Here is a 15,810-nt window from a genome sequence, read left to right as displayed (position 1 = left end):
ACTCAAAGTAAGGCCGGATATCCCTGCAGTGAATTGAATGCAGGCTCGTCTTGCATCTCCCAAGACGAAGGGATTTCTGAATCCGCTATGGAGACCACAGAGAAAGACCGAGATCTCCGTCTCATGGCGACCGGAGGCCTCACATCCTTTGAAAACTCGAGAGGTCCGCGGAGATCAATGCTTCCAAAGGAGACGATGCCTGACACCTCATGAAAATGGATAGGAGTCCCAGGATCCCTGTGGCACGTGGAAAGGGACCCTGGGTCTCCCGCCTCACGTGGAGACGCGCCCAAATTGCCATGCCAAGACTCGAGGAGAATCCTGAGGTGTCCCTCGCACCTAGGCAGTAGTCCTGACGTCGCTGAACAAACATGTGTCTGGAAGGGCCCTCCCCGTCGTAACTCGAGAATATACCCCAGGTTCGGGCCGCACCTCGAGAAAAACCATGAGATTTCCCCCTCGCCGCGAGTTGAGGCCCGATTCCCCTGCACTGCATGCAGAGCAATTCCGTGTTCCACATCAAACGTGAAAGGAGCCTTGATTTCCTTGATGGCACTCCAGAGAAAACCCAAGATCACTGTCTCAAGTCTAGAGGGATCCTGAGGTCACTGGACCAACAGGAAAAGGCTCCGTGGACCCCAAATCAACTCTAGATGAGAGCTTAGTCCCTGGCTTAGACTCAAGAGGAATACCAACTTTCCACAAGCACCTCAAGAGGAGGCTTCTCTCAGCTACAAGTATATTTGAGGGACCCCGAGTTTGTGGCCTCAAGTGGAATGGACACCGAGATGCTCTGACTCGAAGTAAGGCTGGATATCCCTGCAGTGAATTGAATGCAGGCTCGTCTTGCATCTCCCAAGACGAAGGGTTGTCTGAATCCCCTGTGGAGACCACAGAGAAAGACCTCGTTCTCCGCCTCATCGAGACCGGAGGCCTCACATCCTTTGAAAACTCGAGAGGTCCGCGGAGATCAATGCTTCCAAAGGAGAAGATGCCTGACTATTCTTGAAAATGGATAGGAGTCCCAGGATCCCTGTGGCACGTGGAAAGGGACCCTGGGTCTCCCGCCTCACGTGGAGACGCGTCCCAATTGCCATGCCAAGACTCGAGGAGAATCCCGAGGTGTCCCTCGCACCTCGGCAGGAGTCCTGACGTCGCTGAACAAACACGTGTCTGGAAGGGCCCTCCCAGTCGTAACTCGAGAATATACCCCAGGTTCCGGCCGCAACTCGAGAAAAACCATGAGACTTCCCCCTCGCCGCGAGATGAGGCCCGATTCCCCTGCCCTGTGTGCAGAGCAATTCCGTGTTCCACATCAAACGTTAAAGGAGCCTTGATTTCCTTGATGGCACTCCAGAGAAAACCCAAGATCACTGTCTCAAGTCTAGAGGGATCCTGAGGTCACTGTAGCAACACGAATGGGCTCCGTGGACCCGAAATCCACTCGAGATGAGAGCTTAGTCCCTGGCTTCGACTAAAGAGGAATACCAACTTTCCACAAGCACCTCAAGAGGAGGCTTCTCTCAGCTATAGGTATCTGAGAGGGACCCTGAATTTGTGGCCTCAAGTGGAATGGACACCGAGATGCTCTGACTCGAAGTAAAGCCGGATATCCCAACAGTGAATTGAATGCAGGCTCGTCTTGCATCTCCCAAGATGAAGGGATGTCTGAGTCCCCTGTGGAGACCACAGAGAAAGACCTAGTTCTCTGCTTCATCGCGAGCAGAGGCCTCACATCCTTTGAAAACTCGAGAGGTCCGAGGAGATCAATGCTTCCAAAGGAGACGATGCCTGACTCCTCTTGAAAATGGATAGGAGTCCCAGGATCCCTGTGGCACGTGGAAAGGGACCCTGGGTCTCCCGCCACACGTGGAGACGAGTCCCAATTGCCATGCCAAGACTCGAGGAGAATCCTGAGGTGTCGCTCGCACCTAGGCCCGAGTCCTGACGTCGCTGAACAAACACGTGTCTGGAAGGGCCCTCACCGTCGTAACTCGAGAATATACCCCAGGTTCCGGCCGCAACTCGAGAAAAACCATGAGACATCCCCCTCGCTGCGAGATGAGGCCGGATTCCCTTGCACTGCGTGCAGACCAATTCCGTCTTACACATCAAACGTGAAAGGAGCCTTGATTTCCTTCATGGCACTGCAGAGAAAACCGAAGATCACTGTCTCAAGTATAGAGGGCTTCTTGAGGTTACTGGAGCAAGACGAAAGGGCTCCATGGACCCCAAATCAACTCGATATGAGAGCTTCGTCACTGGCTTCGACTCAAGAGGAATACCAACTTTCCACAACCACCTCAAGAGGGGCTTCTCTCAGCTACAGTTATGTGAGACGGACCCTGAGTTTGTGGCCTCAAGTGGAATGGACACCGAGATGCTCTGGCTCGAAGTAAGGCTGGATATCCCTGCAGTGAATTGAATGCAGGCTCGTCTTGCATCTCCCAAGACGAAGGGATGTTTGAATCCCCTGTGGAGATGACAGAGAAAGACCGAGTTCTCCGCCTCATCGCGAGCGGAGGCCTCACATCCTTTGAAAACTCGAGAGGTCCGCGGAGATCAATGCTTCCAAATTAGACGATGCCTGACTCCTCTTGAAAATGGATAGGAGTCCCAGGATCCCTGTGGCACGTTGAAAGGGACCCTGGGACTCCCGCCTCACGTGGAGACGCCTCCCAATTGCCATGCCAAGACTCGAGGACAATCCCGAGGTGTCCCTCGCTCCTAGGCAGGAGTCCTAAAGTCGCTGAACAAACACGTGTCTGGAAGGGCCCTCCCCGTCGTAACTCGAGAATATACCCCAGGTTCCGGCCGCAACTCGAGAAAAACCATGAGACTTCCCCCTCGCCGCGAGATGAGGCCCGATTCCCCTGGACTGCGTGCAGAGCAATTCCGTGTTCCACATCAAACGTGAAAGGAGACTTGATTTCCTTGATGGCACTCCAGAGAAAACCCAAGATCACTGTCTCAAGTCTAGAGGGATTCTGAGGTCACTGTACCAACACGAAAGGGCTCCGTGGACCCCAAATCAAATCGAGATGAGAGCTTAGTCCCTGGCTTCGACTCAATATGAATGCCAACTTTCCACAAGCACCTCAAGAGGAGGCTTCTCTCTGCTACAGGTATGTGAGAGGGACCCTGAGTTTGTGGCCTCAAGTGGAATGGACACCGAGATGCTCTGCCTCGAAGTAAGGCCGGATATCCCTGCAGTGAATTGAATGCACGCTCGTCTTGCATCTCCCAAGATGAAGGGATGTCTGAATCCCCTGTGGAGACCACAGAGAAAGACCTAGTCCTCCGCCTCATCGAGACGGGAGGCATCACATCCTTTGAAAACTCGAGAGGTCCGCGGAGATCAATGCTTCCAAAGGAGACGATGCCTGACTCCTCTTGAAAATGAATAGGAGTCCCAGGATCCCTGTGGCACGTGGAAAGGGACCCTGGGTCTCCCGCCTCATGTGGATATGCGTCCCAATTGCCATGCCAAGACTCGAGGAGAATCCCAAGGTGTCCCTCGCACCTAGGCAGGAGTCCTGACGTCGCTGAACAAACACGTGTCTGGAAGGGCCCACCCCGTCGTAACTCGAGAATATACCCCAGGTTCCGGCCGCAACTCGAGAAAAACCATGAGACTTCCCCCTCGCCGCGAGAAGAGACCGGATTCCCCTGCACTGCGTGCAGAGCAATTCCGTGTTCCACATCAAACGTGAAAGGAGCCTTGATTTCCTTGATGGCATCCAGAGAAAACCCAAGATCACTGTCTCAAGTCTAGAGGGATCCTGAGGTCACTAGAGCAACACGAAAGGGCTCCGTGGACCCCAAATCAACTCGAGATGAGAGCTTAGTCCCTGTCTTAGACTCAAGAGGAATACCAACTTTCCACAAGCACCTCAAGAGGGGGCTTCTCTCAGGTACAGGTATGTGAGAGGGACCCTGAGTTTGTGGCCTCAAGTGGAATGGACACCGAGATGCTCTGACTCGAAGTAAGGCCGGATATCCCTGCAGTGAATTGAATGCAGGCTCGTCTTGCATCTCCCAAGAAGATGGGATGTCTGAATCCCCTGTGGAGACCACAGAGAAAGACCTAGTTCTCGCCACATCGCGACTGGAGGCCTCACATCTTTGAAAACTCGAGAGGACCGCGGAGATCAATGCTTCCAAAGGAGACGATGCCTGACTCCTCTTTAAAATGGATAGGAGTCGCAGGGTCCCTGTGATACGTGGAATGTGACCCTGGGTCTCCCGCCTCACGTGGAGACGCGGCCAATTGCCATGCCAATACTCGAGGAGAATCCCGAAGTGTCAATCGCTCCTAGGCAGGAGTCCTGACGTTGCTGAACAAACACGTGTCTGGAAGGGCCCTCCCCGTCGTAACTCGAGAATATACCCCAGGTTCCAGCCGCAACTCGAGAAAAACCATGAGATTTCCCCCTCGCCGCGAAATGAGGCCCGATTCCCCTGCACTGCGTGCAGAGCAATTCCGTGTTCCCCATCAAACGTGGAAGTAGCCTTGATTTCCTTGTTGGCACTCCAGAGAAAACCCAAAATCACTATCTCAAGGCTAGAGGGATCCTGAGGTCACTGGAGCAACAGGAAAGGGCTCCGTGGACCCCAAATCAACTCGAGATGAGAGCTTAGTCCCTGGGTTCGAATCAAGAGGAATACCAACTTTCCACAAGCACATCAAGAGGAGGCTTCTCTCAGCTCCAGGTATGTGAGAGGGCCCCTGAGTTTGTGGCCTCAAGTGGAGTGGACACCGAGATGCTCTGACTCAAAGTAAGGCCGGATATCCCTGCAGTGAATTGAATGCAGGCTCGTCTTGCATCTCCCAAGACGAAGGGATTTCTGAATCCGCTATGGAGACCACAGAGAAAGACCGAGATCTCCGTCTCATGGCGACCGGAGGCCTCACATCCTTTGAAAACTCGAGAGGTCCGCGGAGATCAATGCTTCCAAAGGAGACGATGCCTGACACCTCATGAAAATGGATAGGAGTCCCAGGATCCCTGTGGCACGTGGAAAGGGACCCTGGGTCTCCCGCCTCACGTGGAGACGCGCCCAAATTGCCATGCCAAGACTCGAGGAGAATCCTGAGGTGTCCCTCGCACCTAGGCAGTAGTCCTGACGTCGCTGAACAAACATGTGTCTGGAAGGGCCCTCCCCGTCGTAACTCGAGAATATACCCCAGGTTCGGGCCGCACCTCGAGAAAAACCATGAGATTTCCCCCTCGCCGCGAGTTGAGGCCCGATTCCCCTGCACTGCATGCAGAGCAATTCCGTGTTCCACATCAAACGTGAAAGGAGCCTTGATTTCCTTGATGGCACTCCAGAGAAAACCCAAGATCACTGTCTCAAGTCTAGAGGGATCCTGAGGTCACTGGACCAACAGGAAAAGGCTCCGTGGACCACAAATCAACTCTAGATGAGAGCTTAGTCCCTGGCTTAGACTCAAGAGGAATACCAACTTTCCACAAGCACCTCAAGAGGAGGCTTCTCTCAGCTACAAGTATATTTGAGGGACCCCGAGTTTGTGGCCTCAAGTGGAATGGACACCGAGATGCTCTGACTCGAAGTAAGGCTGGATATCCCTGCAGTGAATTGAATGCAGGCTCGTCTTGCATCTCCCAAGACGAAGGGTTGTCTGAATCCCCTGTGGAGACCACAGAGAAAGACCTCGTTCTCCGCCTCATCGAGACCGGAGGCCTCACATCCTTTGAAAACTCGAGAGGTCCGCGGAGATCAATGCTTCCAAAGGAGAAGATGCCTGACTATTCTTGAAAATGGATAGGAGTCCCAGGATCCCTGTGGCACGTGGAAAGGGACCCTGGGTCTCCCGCCTCACGTGGAGACGCGTCCCAATTGCCATGCCAAGACTCGAGGAGAATCCCGAGGTGTCCCTCGCACCTCGGCAGGAGTCCTGACGTCGCTGAACAAACACGTGTCTGGAAGGGCCCTCCCAGTCGTAACTCGAGAATATACCCCAGGTTCCGGCCGCAACTCGAGAAAAACCATGAGACTTCCCCCTCGCCGCGAGATGAGGCCCGATTCCCCTGCCCTGTGTGCAGAGCAATTCCGTGTTCCACATCAAACGTTAAAGGAGCCTTGATTTCCTTGATGGCACTCCAGAGAAAACCCAAGATCACTGTCTCAAGTCTAGAGGGATCCTGAGGTCACTGTAGCAACACAAATGGGCTCCGTGGACCCGAAATCCACTCGAGATGAGAGCTTAGTCCCTGGCTTCGACTAAAGAGGAATACCAACTTTCCACAAGCACCTCAAGAGGAGGCTTCTCTCAGCTATAGGTATCTGAGAGGGACCCTGAATTTGTGGCCTCAAGTGGAATGGACACCGAGATGCTCTGACTCGAAGTAAAGCCGGATATCCCAACAGTGAATTGAATGCAGGCTCGTCTTGCATCTCCCAAGATGAAGGGATGTCTGAGTCCCCTGTGGAGACCACAGAGAAAGACCTAGTTCTCTGCTTCATCGCGAGCAGAGGCCTCACATCCTTTGAAAACTCGAGAGGTCCGAGGAGATCAATGCTTCCAAAGGAGACGATGCCTGACTCCTCTTGAAAATGGATAGGAGTCCCAGGATCCCTGTGGCACGTGGAAAGGGACCCTGGGTCTCCCGCCACACGTGGAGACGAGTCCCAATTGCCATGCCAAGACTCGAGGAGAATCCTGAGGTGTCGCTCGCACCTAGGCCCGAGTCCTGACGTCGCTGAACAAACACGTGTCTGGAAGGGCCCTCACCGTCGTAACTCGAGAATATACCCCAGGTTCCGGCCGCAACTCGAGAAAAACCATGAGACATCCCCCTCGCTGCGAGATGAGGCCGGATTCCCTTGCACTGCGTGCAGACCAATTCCGTCTTACACATCAAACGTGAAAGGAGCCTTGATTTCCTTCATGGCACTGCAGAGAAAACCGAAGATCACTGTCTCAAGTATAGAGGGCTTCTTGAGGTTACTGGAGCAAGACGAAAGGGCTCCATGGACCCCAAATCAACTCGATATGAGAGCTTCGTCACTGGCTTCGACTCAAGAGGAATACCAACTTTCCACAACCACCTCAAGAGGGGCTTCTCTCAGCTACAGTTATGTGAGACGGACCCTGAGTTTGTGGCCTCAAGTGGAATGGACACCGAGATGCTCTGGCTCGAAGTAAGGCTGGATATCCCTGCAGTGAATTGAATGCAGGCTCGTCTTGCATCTCCCAAGACGAAGGGATGTTTGAATCCCCTGTGGAGATGACAGAGAAAGACCGAGTTCTCCGCCTCATCGCGAGCGGAGGCCTCACATCCTTTGAAAACTCGAGAGGTCCGCGGAGATCAATGCTTCCAAAGGAGACGATGCCTGACTCCTCTTGAAAATGGATAGGAGTCCCAGGATCCCTGTGGCACGTTGAAAGGGACCCTGGGACTCCCGCCTCACGTGGAGACGCCTCCCAATTGCCATGCCAAGACTCGAGGACAATCCCGAGGTGTCCCTCGCTCCTAGGCAGGAGTCCTAAAGTCGCTGAACAAACACGTGTCTGGAAGGGCCCTCCCCGTCGTAACTCGAGAATATACCCCAGGTTCCGGCCGCAACTCGAGAAAAACCATGAGACTTCCCCCTCGCCGCGAGATGAGGCCCGATTCCCCTGGACTGCGTGCAGAGCAATTCCGTGTTCCACATCAAACGTGAAAGGAGACTTGATTTCCTTGATGGCACTCCAGAGAAAACCCAAGATCACTGTCTCAAGTCTAGAGGGATTCTGAGGTCACTGTACCAACACGAAAGGGCTCCGTGGACCCCAAATCAACTCGAGATGAGAGCTTAGTCCCTGGCTTCGACTCAATATGAATGCCAACTTTCCACAAGCACCTCAAGAGGAGGCTTCTCTCTGCTACAGGTATGTGAGAGGGACCCTGAGTTTGTGGCCTCAAGTGGAATGGACACCGAGATGCTCTGCCTCGAAGTAAGGCCGGATATCCCTGCAGTGAATTGAATGCACGCTCGTCTTGCATCTCCCAAGATGAAGGGATGTCTGAATCCCCTGTGGAGACCACAGAGAAAGACCTAGTCCTCCGCCTCATCGAGACGGGAGGCATCACATCCTTTGAAAACTCGAGAGGTCCGCGGAGATCAATGCTTCCAAAGGAGACGATGCCTGACTCCTCTTGAAAATGAATAGGAGTCCCAGGATCCCTGTGGCACGTGGAAAGGGACCCTGGGTCTCCCGCCTCATGTGGATATGCGTCCCAATTGCCATGCCAAGACTCGAGGAGAATCCCAAGGTGTCCCTCGCACCTAGGCAGGAGTCCTGACGTCGCTGAACAAACACGTGTCTGGAAGGGCCCTCCCCGTCGTAACTCGAGAATATACCCCAGGTTCCGGCCGCAACTCGAGAAAAACCATGAGACTTCCCCCTCGCCGCGAGAAGAGACCGGATTCCCCTGCACTGCGTGCAGAGCAATTCCGTGTTCCACATCAAACGTGAAAGGAGCCTTGATTTCCTTGATGGCATCCAGAGAAAACCCAAGATCACTGTCTCAAGTCTAGAGGGATCCTGAGGTCACTAGAGCAACACGAAAGGGCTCCGTGGACCCCAAATCAACTCGAGATGAGAGCTTAGTCCCTGTCTTAGACTCAAGAGGAATACCAACTTTCCACAAGCACCTCAAGAGGGGGCTTCTCTCAGGTACAGGTATGTGAGAGGGACCCTGAGTTTGTGGCCTCAAGTGGAATGGACACCGAGATGCTCTGACTCGAAGTAAGGCCGGATATCCCTGCTGTGAATTGAATGCAGGCTCGTCTTGCGTCTCAAAAGAAGAAGGGATGTCTGAATCCCCTGTGGAGACCACAGGGAAAGACCGAGTTCTCCGCCTCATCGCGAGCGGAGGCCTCACATCCTTTGAAAACTCGAGAGGTCCGCGGAGATCAGTGCTTCCAAAGGAGACGATGCCTGACTCCTCTTGAAAATGGATAGGAGTCCCAGGATCCCCGTGGCACGTGGAAAGGGACACTGGGTCTCCCGCCTCACGTGGAGACACGTTCCGATTGCCATGCCAAGACTCGAGGAGAATCCCGAGGTGTCCCTCCCACCTAGGCAGGAGTCCTGACGTCGCTGAACAAACACGTGTCTGGAAGGGCCCTCCCCGTCGTAACTCGAGAATATACCCCAGGTTCCGGCCGCAACTCGAGAAAAACCATGAGATTTCCCCCTCGCCGCGAGTTGAGGCCCGATCCCCTGCACTGCATGCAGAGCAATTCCGTGTTCCACATCAAACTTGAAAGGAGGCTTGATTTCCTTGAATGCACTCCAGAGAAAACCCAAGATCACTGTCTCAAGCCTAGAGGGATCCTGAGGTCACTGGAGCAACACGAAAGGGCTCCGTGGACCCCAAATCACCTCGAGATGAGAGCTTAGTCCCTGGCTTAGACTCAAGTGAATACCAACTTTCCACAAGCACCTCAAGAGGAGGCTTCTCTCAGCTACAGGTATGTGAGAGGGACCCTGAGTTTGTGGCCTCAAGGGGAATGGACACCGAGATGCTCTGACTCGAAGTAAGGCCGGATATCCCTGCAGTGAATTGAATGCAGGCTCGTCTTGCATCTCCCAAGACGCAGGGTTGTCTGAATCCCCTGTGGAGACCACAGAGACAGACCTAGTCCTCCGCCTCAACGCGACTGGAGGCCTCATATCCTTTGAAAACTCGAGAGGTCCTCGGAGATCTATGCTTCCAAAGCAGACGATGCCTGACTCCTCTTGAAAATGGATAGGAGTCCCAGGATCCCTGTGGCACGTGGAAAGGGACCCTGGGTCTCCCGGCTCACGTGGAGACGCGTCCCAATTGCCATGCCAAGACTCGAGGAGAATCCCGAGGTGTCCCTCGCACCTAGGCAGGAGTCCTGACGTCGCTGAACCAACACGTGTCTGGAAGGGCCCTCCCCGTCTTTACTCGAGAATATACCCCAGGTTCCGGCCGCAACTCGAGAAAAACCAAGAGACTTCCCCCTCGCCGCGAGATGAGGCCCGATTCCCCTGCACTGCGGGCAGAGCAATTCCGTGTTCCACATCAAGCCTGAAAGGAGCCTTGATTTCCTTGATGGCACTCCAGAGAAAACCCAAGATCACTGTCTCAAATCTAGAGGGATCCTGAGGTCACCGTAACAACATAAAAGGGCTCCGTGGACCCCAAATCAACTCGAGATGAGAGCTTAGTCACTGGATTCGACTCAAGCGGAATACGAGCTTTCCACAAGCACCTCAAGAGGAGGCTTCTCTCAGCTATATGTATGTGAGAGGGACCCTGAGTTTGTGGCCTCAAGTGGAATGGACACCGAGATGCTCTGACTCGAAGTAAGGCCGGATATCCCTGCAGTGAATTGAATGCAGGCTCGTCTTGCATCTCCCAAGGTGAAGGGATGTCTGAATCCCATGTGGAGACCACAGAGAAAGACCTACTTCTCCGCCTCATCGCGACCGGAGGCCTCACATCCTTTGAAAGCTTGAGAGGTCCGCGGAGATCAATGCTTCCAAAGGAGACGATGCCTGACTCCTCTTGAAAATGGATAGGAGTCCCAGGATCCCTGTGGCACGTGGAAAGGGACCCTGGGTCTCCCGCCTAAGGTGGAGACGCGTCCCAATTGCCATGCCAAGACTCGAGGAGAATCCCGAGCTGTCCCTCGCAGTTAGGCAGGAGTCCTGACTTCGCTGAAAAAACACGTGTCTGGAAGAGACCCCCCGTCGTAACTCGAGAATATACCCCAGGTTGCAGCCACAATTGGAGAAAAACCATGAGACTTCCCCCTCCCACGAGATGAGGCCTGATTCCCCTGCACTGCGTGCAGAGCAATGCCATGTTCCACATCAAAGGTGAAAGGAGAAATGATTTCCTTGATGGCACTCCAGAGAAAACCCATATCACTGTCTCAAGTCTAGGGGGATCCTGAGGTCACTGTAGCAACAAGAAAAGGTTCGGTGGACTCCAAATCAACTCGAGATGAGAGCTTAGTCCCTGGCTTCGACTCAAGAGGAATACCAACTTTCCACAAGCACCTCAAGAGGAGGCTTCTCTCAGCTACAGGTATGTGAGAGGAACGCTGAGATTGTGGCCTCATGTGGACTGGACAACGAGATGCACTGATTCTAAGTAAGGCCGGATATCCCTGCAGTGAATTGAATGCAGGCTCGTCTTGCACCTCCCAAGACGAAGGGATGTCTGAATCCCCTGTGGAGACCACAGAGAAAGACCTAGTTCTCCGCCTCATCGCGACCGGAGGCCTCACATCCTTTGAAAACTCGAGAGGTCCACGGAGATCAATGCTTCCAAAGGAGACGATGCCTGACTCCTCTTGAAAATGGATAGGAGTACCAGGATCCCTTGGCACGTAGAAAGGGACCCTGGGTCTCCCGCCGCATGTGGAGACGCGCCCAAATTGCCATGCCAAGACTTTAGGAGAATCCGGAGGTGTCCTTCGCACCTGTCACGTGTCTGGAAGGGCCCTCCATGTCGTAACTCAAGAATATACCCCAGGTTCCGGCCGCAACTCGAGAAAAACCATGAGACTTCCGCCTCGCCTCGAGATGAGGCCCGATTCCCCTGCACTGCGTGCAGAGCAATTCCGTGTTCCACATCAAACGTGAAAGGAGCCTTGATTTCCTTGATAGCACTCCAGATAAAACCCAAGATCACTGTCTCAAGTCTAGAGGGATCCTGAGGTCACTGTAGCAACAGGAAAGTGCTCCGTGGACACCAAATCAACTCGAGATGAGAGCTTAGTCCCTGGCTTCGACTCAAGAGGAATACCAACTTTCCACAAGCACCTCAAGAGGAGGCTTCTCTCAGCTACAGGTATGTGAGAGGGCCCCTGAGTTTGTGGCCTCAAGTGGAATGGACACCGAGATGCTCTGACTCGAAGTAAGGCCTGATATCCCTGCAGTGAATTGAATGCAGGCTCGTCTTGCATCTCCCAAGACGAAGGGATGTCTGAATCCCCTGTGGAGACCATAGAGAAAGACCTAGTCCTCCGCCTCAACGCGACCGGAGGCCTCACATGCTTTGAAAACTCGAGAGGTCTGCGGAGATCAATGCTTCCAAAGGAGACGATGCCTGACTCCTCTTGAAAATGGATAGGAGTCCCAGGATCCCTGTGGCACGTGGAAAGGGACCCTGGGTCTCCCGCCTCACGTGGAGCCGCGTCCCAATTGCCCTGCCAAGACTCGAGGAGAATCCCGAGGTGTCCCTAGCACCTAGGCAGGAGTCCTGACGTCGCTGAACAAACACGTGTCTGGAAGGGACCTCCCCGGCATAACTCGAGAATATACCCCAGGTTCCGGCCGCAATTCGAGAAAAACCATGAGACTACCCCTCGCCAGGCGATGAGGCCCGATTCACCTGCACTGCGTGCAGAGCTATTCCGTCTTCCACATCAAACGTGAAAGGAGCATTGATTTCCTTCATGCCTTGCAGAGAAAACCCAAGATCACTGTCTCAAGTCTAGAGGAATCCTGAGGTCACTGTAGCAACACGAAAGGGCTTCGAGGAAACCAAATCAACTCGAGATGAGAGCTTATTCCCTGGCTTCGACTCAAGAGGAATTCCAACTTTCCACAAGCACCTCAAGAGGAGGCTTCTCTCAGCTACAGGTATGAGACAGGGACCCTGAGTTTGTGGCCTCAAGTGGAATGGACACCGAGATACTCTGCCGCGAAGTAAGGCCGGATATCCCTGCAGTGAATTGAATGCAGGCTCGTCTTGCATCTCCCAAGAAGATGGGATGTCTGAATCCCCTGTGGAGACCACAGAGAAAGACCTAGTTCTCGCCACATCGCGACTGGAGGCCTCACATCTTTGAAAACTCGAGAGGACCGCGGAGATCAATGCTTCCAAAGGAGACGATGCCTGACTCCTCTTGAAAATGGATAGGAGTCGCAGGGTCCCTGTGATACGTGGAATGTGACCCTGGGTCTCCCGCCTCACGTGGAGATGCGGCCAATTGCCATGCCAATACTCGAGGAGAATCCCGAAGTGTCAATCGCTCCTAGGCAGGAGTCCTGACGTTGCTGAACAAACACGTGTCTGGAAGGGCCCTCCCCGTCGTAACTCGAGAATATACCCCAGGTTCCAGCCGCAACTCGAGAAAAACCATGAGATTTCCCCCTCGCCACGAAATGAGGCCCGATTCCCCTGCACTGCGTGCAGAGCAATTCCGTGTTCCCCATCAAACGTGGAAGTAGCCTTGATTTCCTTGTTGGCACTCCAGAGAAAACCCAAAATCACTATCTCAAGGCTAGAGGGATCCTGAGGTCACTGGAGCAACAGGAAAGGGCTCCGTGGACCCCAAATCAACTCGAGATGAGAGCTTAGTCCCTGGGTTCGAATCAAGAGGAATACCAACTTTCCACAAGCACATCAAGAGGAGGCTTCTCTCAGCTACAGGTATGTGAGAGGGCCCCTGAGTTTGTGGCCTCAAGTGGAATGGACACCGAGATGCTCTGACTCAAAGTAAGGCCGGATATCCCTGCAGTGAATTGAATGCAGGCTCGTCTTGCATCTCCCAAGACGAAGGGATTTCTGAATCCGCTATGGAGACCACAGAGAAAGACCGAGATCTCCGCCTCATGGCGACTGGAGGCCTCACATCCTTTGAAAACTCGAGAGGTCCGCGGAGATCAATGCTTCCAAAGGAGACGATGCCTGACACCTCATGAAAATGGATAGGAGTCCCAGGATCCCTGTGGCACGTGGAAAGGGACCCTGGGTCTCCCGCCTCACGTGGAGACGCGCCCAAATTGCCATGCCAAGACTCGAGGAGAATCCTGAGGTGTCCCTGGCACCTAGGCAGTAGTCCTGACGTCGCTGAACAAACATGTGTCTGGAAGGGCCCTCCCCGTCGTAACTCGAGAATATACCCCAGGTTCCGGCCGCAACTCGAGAAAAACCATGAGATTTCCCCCTCGCCGCGAGTTGAGGCCCGATTCCCCTGCACTGCATGCAGAGCAATTCCGTGTTCCACATCAAACGTGAAAGGAGCCTTGATTTCCTTGATGGCACTCCAGAGAAAACCCAAGATCACTGTCTCAAGTCTAGAGGGATCCTGAGGTCACTGGACCAACAGGAAAAGGCTCCGTGGACCCCAAATCAACTCTAGATGAGAGCTTAGTCCCTGGCTTCGACTCAAGAGGAATACCAACTTTCCACAAGCACCTCAAGAGGAGGCTTCTCTCAGCTACAGGTATGTGAGAGGGACCCTGAGTTTGTGGCCTCAAGGGGAATGGACACCGAGATGCTCTGACTCGAAGTAAGGCCGGATATCCCTGCAGTGAATTGAATGCAGGCTCGTCTTGCATCTCCCAAGACGCAGGGTTGTCTGAATCCCCTGTGGAGACCACAGAGAAAGACCTAGTCCTCCGCCTCAACGCGACCGGAGGCCTCATATCCTTTGAAAACTCGAGAGGTCCTCGGAGATCTATGCTTCCAAAGGAGACGATGCCTGACTCCTCTTGAAAATGGATAGGAGTCCCAGGATCCCTGTGGCACGTGGAAAGGGACCCTGGGTCTCCCGCCTCACGTGGAGACGCGTCCCAATTGCCATGCCAAGACTCGAGGAGAATCCCGAGGTGTCCCTCGCACCTAGGCAGGAGTCCTGACGTCGCTGAACAAACACGTGTCTGGAAGGGCCCTCCCCGTCGTTACTCGAGAATATATCCCAGGTTCCGGCCGCAACTCGAGAAAAACCAAGAGACTTCCCCCTCGCCGCGAGATGAGGCCCGATTCCCCTGCACTGCGGGCAGAGCAATTCCGTGTTCCACATCAAGCCTGAAAGGAGCCTTGATTTCCTTGATGGCACTCCAGAGAAAACCCAAGATCACTGTCTCAAATCTAGAGGGATCCTGAGGTCACCGTAACAACATAAAAGGGCTCCGTGGACCCCAAATCAACTCGAGATGAGAGCTTAGTCACTGGATTCGACTCAAGAGGAATACGAGCTTTCCACAAGCACCTCAAGAGGAGGCTTCTCTCAGCTATATGTATGTGAGAGGGACCCTGAGTTTGTGGCCTCAAGTGGAATGGACACCGAGATGCTCTGACTCGAAGTAAGGCCGGATATCCCTGCAGTGAATTGAATGCAGGCTCGTCTTGCATCTCCCAAGGTGAAGGGATGTCTGAATCCCATGTGGAGACCACAGAGAAAGACCTACTTCTCCGCCTCATCGCGACCGGAGGCCTCACATCCTTTGAAAGCTTGAGAGGTCCGCGGAGATCAATGCTTCCAAAGGAGACGATGCCTGACTCCTCTTGAAAATGGATAGGAGTCCCAGGATCCCTGTGGCACGTGGAAAGGGACCCTGGGTCTCCCGCCTAAGGTGGAGACACGTCCCAATTGCCATGCCAAGACTCGAGGAGAATCCCGAGCTGTCCCTCGCAGTTAGGCAGGAGTCCTGACTTCGCTGAAAAAACACGTGTCTGGAAGAGACCCCCCGTCGTAACTCGAGAATATACCCCAGGTTGCAGCCACAAGTGGAGAAAAACCATGAGACTTCCCCCTCCCGCGAGATGAGGCCTGATTCCCCTGCACTGCGTGCAGAGCAATGCCATGTTCCACATCAAAGGTGAAAGGAGACATGATTTCCTTGATGGCACTCCAGAGAAAACCCATATCACTGTCTCAAGTCTAGGGGGATCCTGAGGTCACTGTAGCAACAAGAAAAGGTTCGGTGGACTCCAAATCAACTCGAGATGAGAGCTTAGTCCCTGGCTTCGACTCAAGAGGAATACCAACTTTCCACAAGCACCTCAAGAGGAGTCTTCTCTCAGC

The sequence above is a fragment of the Dama dama genome, chromosome 29 (assembly GCF_033118175.1).
Source record: "Dama dama isolate Ldn47 chromosome 29, ASM3311817v1, whole genome shotgun sequence".
NCBI lineage: Eukaryota > Metazoa > Chordata > Mammalia > Artiodactyla > Cervidae > Dama > Dama dama.
The sequence above is the reverse complement of the archived record's forward strand: the minus strand, read 5'-3'. Positions refer to the sequence as shown.